Below are 5,426 nucleotides of genomic sequence, written 5' to 3' on the forward strand. Positions count from 1 at the left end.
GATGTACGGTTTAGGAGAAACGACCATTTTAAGTAACGGCGTTTCGCGAACGAAACTTTTCCCCTCGCCTTACTTTGAAACATAGGTTAAAGACCAAAAGGGTTAATTAGTGTATGAAACAATTATGGTAAGAGTGTTAGGCAGTTGGTAAGACACTCGCGAAGGAATCGCCTTAAAACTCGTAATGGTTAAATTATTAAAAATGGTGGAGCCGAGGGTACTCGAGTGACTTAAGAGAATCAGTAAGTGCAAAGCGAGCGTTAGAGTCTAAGTTGGTTAATATATAGATTTAAAAGTGACTTTGGCTTAATTCCAACTTACTTGTTGTTTATAGGTTACCAGACTCGTCCCGAGCCATTCGTAACCCCCAGTCGCTCAGGCAAGTTTTCTACCCGTTATACTGTTGTTGTGATGTATATATGTATATGCATTATCTTGTGATAGATGCATGTTGGTTAATTAGCAAATGTTGCGATATATTGAAGCATGCTGATATGGTATATATATGCATGCCTGTTTCGTATTCTTGCCATATATATCTGTTGGTTCAGTTGATAATACCTATGCTAGAGAATAGCAGTAATTTGCATATACCCTTAGTATAGGGACCCAAAGGTGAAAACATTTCTAAAACCGGGAGTCGAGGATCCCGAGTAGATTATATATATATATTAATATATATATATATATGGTTATAGTTTTCAAAATATTAATCGAATAGGTTTATTCGATAACTTTATTTATTATTGAATATTATTTCGAATATTCATCCGAGGACTTATGACTCCTTTATTTTATTATTGAATATTATTTCGAATATTCATCCGAGGACTTATGACTCCTTTATTTTATTATTGAATATTATTTCGAATATTCATTCGAGGGCTTATGACTCAGCTTGTTTTATTTATTGAATATTATTTGAATATTCATTTGAAGATCTATGACTCCGATTATTTGCTGAGATATATTCTTTATTTTATTAAAGAATAAGGTGTCGATAATCAAACTGCACTTTTGATTATTCAAATAAAGATAGTACTTTCGTATAGGTATATCTTTGGTTATTTAATATTCATTTCAAGTATAAGTTTTAAAACTTCTACTTCAATTATTTTATAAAGATTATTCTTTATGGGAATATTATTTAAATAATAATATTCAAATATTTTCTAATATATTGGGACTGATTTACTTTATTAAATCAGCATTACTCCAAACATTCTTAAAAATGTTTTGCGAGTCTTCAAAATGATTTTAAAAGTTAGAGCGGATCCCAAAACTCATTTTTTTATTTAAGATCCTCCTTTCGAAGGGGATTTAAATACTCGCTCAAAACCTGAGGGATCCGGCTCTGTGATGTGTTTTATATTCGCAACAAGGTTGCTGTCTTGATAAAAGAGTTTTTGATTACTTACCCAATACTCGGGAAGTAAAATTCTTGGAACAAATTAATCCATTAACAGGCATCGCCTGGGAAATATCGGTGAGTTTTCCTTTCCAACTAGATACGACTTCTTGGTGGAGCCGTATCAACAAGTTTCTACTTGGGGAAAGTGGGGACGAGCTTTATATTTCAGAGTCATGGATTTCATCTGAACTAGGAGTGGCGTAAGTGGTCGAGTGGCGCCGGCCCAGCCTTATTATATTGGCCCAAATGGCCTGGAAGTTCCGCTAAGGCAGTCCATTCCTTAGGAGTTCAGTGTTCGGTTGACAAGTAAATTCCGACAGGTTCTCCTCTACATGTAGAAAATGGTGGGGTTGCACTACTACGACTGATCATCGTAAGTGGTCTTCCTGGCGCGGCAAACTCCCGTAATGAGTTCATCATCCAATTGGATATTTCTGCAACACTACCCAGAGCACTTCGATAGAAAGGCTACGGTTGGGCGATTGTTGAGTGTTGGCAGGGTCAAGTTTTCAAAATGATGTTTGCATCAAATGAAGTATCTCGTAACTTCATTTTATTTTGATGATATTTTAAAGATTTAATCTATTCAAATCTGGTCTTGTAGTCTCATCTATGTGATGAACTTTGGAAACTAATTATAACTTGAATGGTGGTAGTTCAAGTAGTATTTGGAAAAGATATAAGTATATTGGAGTATCTTGTAACTTCATCTTTTAAACTTATATCTAGTAAATGATTATCTTATGCATGACAAAGATTTTCAGAAAAAACGTTGAGACAAGGTTAGATATATGAGATCACCTTGCAACGATATTTTTATACAGTTATACACTGGAACTCTGTGTGTATTATGCATGGAAGAGGACTTCCAATATTTTGAAAAGTATATATGTATATATACTGAATGTTTTGCGACTTCATCGCATTAAGATATCAACTTGGTTCATTTCTTTTGACTAAGACTTTCATGAGTACTATGAGAAGGCTCATATATTGTTAATCATTATACATATTATTTTGGTGGGCTTGCTGCTCACCCTTGCTTTCTTCTTTCATCACACAACATCAGATAGACAAGATGAACAGGACCAAGCTCCCAATTCGCGAGCGGATAGGAAACGTTCCGCAGTTTCCTATAGGCGTTGATGTCGCTGTAGCTGAGGTAGGAACTACCAATAGGCTAGGCTTTCAACTTTTGATGTACCAGATTATGTATATTTATGAATTGTAATAATGGCAAAGAAATGTAAATTTATTCAGAAAACCCTTTTAGGTGTATTGGCATATTGGTGGAATAAAATGACTTGTGATTATTTTTGGATATTCATCTCTGAGACTATAACTTGTGGTGTGTGTGTTTATTGTGGGGTCACAGTACAGAGTAGTTGATTAATTATTAAGATTGGGTGTTATTAAGAGAAATGGAACTCAGTGACAACCCGGATCCCCGACCCCGGATTTGGGGGTGTTATAGAAGTGGTATCAGAGCTAAGCGTTATAAACCTCAGAGATGATGTGACGTTAAGATAACTAAGTTCATTAAGATAATAAGAACTCTTGCCAAGTTCATAGTCGGGCTACCTAACGTAGCACCGACAGTTAAAACCCTTATGGGAACCCTTATAAATGTAGCGATAGAAGCGTAGTTCGTTATCGTATATGGTAGCGGGACTCCGAACCCTGAGGTTGAGGAGCAACAACGCGATGATGTTTTATTACTTATTGGAGATCAGATTGTGGATCCGATAGAGCGTCCTAACGCAGGACCAGATGATGTTCATATTGAGGATGTAGCGGTTGAGGATGTTGTCCTAGAAGGGATTGTGGTTGAGGAGGATCCCGTGGAGGATCCTGACAAGAATGAATTAAGGATCACTGTGGAATTGATAACCATGGTTAGAGCGACTACCAGAGGTAGGATTGGTCGGTCACTACCGGAGGTTCGTTCAAGTTTGTAAAGATAGTAGCCCCTTTAACGCGACTTACTCATAAGACTGAGAAGTTCGAATAGACAGAGAAATGCGAGAACAACTGTTAAGAACTGAAGCAAAGGTTGGTGACGGCCCCTATATTGGCGTTGCCGGATGGAAAAAGGAGATTTTGTGATTTGTAGTGATGCTTCGCATAAGGAATTTGGGTGCTTCTTATGCAGCACAGCAAGATAATCGCGTCCGTGTCAAGACAATTAAGGGAATATAAAATTCGATATCCCCGCCCATGAGCTTAGGCTCGTGGCAATAGTTTTGCCCTAAAGATTGAAGGCACTACTTGTATGGAGAGAAGTGCGAGATTCACAAACCATAGGAGCTCTAGTACATTTTTACGTAGAAAGAGCTCAACATACGCCAGAGGAGGCGGTTAGAGCTAATCAAGAATTATGATTGGGAGATTCTTTATCATTCGGGGAGAGCCAATATGGTGGCTGATGCCCTTAGTAAAAAGGAGAGACTCAAGATGATAATGTCTTTTGGGGAGTTTATAAGAGATTTTGAGAAAATGGAAATAGAAGTGAAGGTAACCGGAGCCGGTACCGAAAAGCTGTTTGAGATTGCAATACAGCCCGAATTATTGGAAAAGAACATATTGTGCCAGTAAAAGTGATGAATGAAGGCAGAGAGCCAACAAATAGATATGAGATTAATACCGAGAGAGATGATAAGGGAATAATGAGGTATTCCTATAGAATTTGGGTTCCAAATGTTTAAGAGCTTAAAGATGAGATCTTAGATGAAAGTCATAGTTCAAGGAATAAGATTTAGGGCAAACCCTGAATGTGATAGTCAGGGAGGACGCCATCAAGATAGAAGGAACCCATAACATAATGAAGTGGAAAATGAGGATTTTAACGTATAAGATAACCCCAAGTACGGGGAGGAGGAGGAAACGTTCAGACTAAGGAAACAGAAGTCGAGTAAGGAAAGGAGAACCGAGACAGTACTCCTATACGGTAATTCATGGACCTATCTCAAGAGGACTTAGACTATTATCCCTAACCACCACCCTGAGGAGACAGTGCGGTGGGAAATTCTTTCAGGACCTTTAAGTCGCTAAGCTCTCAGAGTTCCAAGGAACAAGCGAACCCAGTAGAGGCGAGAGCCTGGCTAAAGGAAATATAGGAATCATTTGAGATTCTAAATGATGGACGAATCACAAAAGACTGTTTTTATCACTTACCCTTCTAAGAGAGAGGCCACCCACTGGTGAAACACCAAGAAATGCATGGAGCCAGAGATTATAATAAACTGATTAAAGTTCAGTCAATTATTTTCGGGAAAGTAATTCCCAAGGTTATGGAGATAGTGTAAAAGCTTTAGAGCCAGAACAAAGGCAGAAGAGTATGATGAATTATGAATCTAAGTTGTAAAAGTTGTCAAGATTCGTTCTGAGGACACGAATCCAGAATGACGGGATGTTTGAAATCAATGCTTATGTTGTGTTGGTTCATGAAATAATGATAAGAGAAAGGAAAATAAAAAGAAATTGAAGTGGAAAGGAATATAACGGCAATAGAGTTTGAGGAATGATAAGGGAGTTGGGTATGAGGAAACCCTAAAGACTCGTAGCAATAGAAATAGAAAAGTATGTAATCGTCAGGATGAGGGTGATTCACCATGAGTTAAAATTGATGGTTGAGGGCATAAGAGATACATATATTTTATCCCCTGTAAGTTGGGAAGATTCGAGGAAACCTTGAGATAATTCGAAGGATAAATAATGAGACGCGGATAGACTGAGGAGACAAGAAAGTAAGAAATTAAGAAAATTGGATGAAGGAAGTGACCTTCAAGAAGGTGAAGTGTAAGACCGGTGGTATGATACCCAGAAAGGAAGACGCCAGATATGAAAGATATCCCAACATTGAGGTGACTGTTGAGATAAATAACAAAAGTAAATAAGGAATTATTAAGAAGAGGTTCACGTTGAACACGACCAATATCTTCCAGAACATCCTTGTTATCGTTACCAAATTAGGCAAGAAAAGCGGATAACCGCTGTTATCTTTTGAAGGCCATAT

Source organism: Apium graveolens, chromosome 7, assembly GCF_009905375.1.
Source record: "Apium graveolens cultivar Ventura chromosome 7, ASM990537v1, whole genome shotgun sequence".
In the NCBI taxonomy this organism is placed as follows: domain Eukaryota; kingdom Viridiplantae; phylum Streptophyta; class Magnoliopsida; order Apiales; family Apiaceae; genus Apium; species Apium graveolens.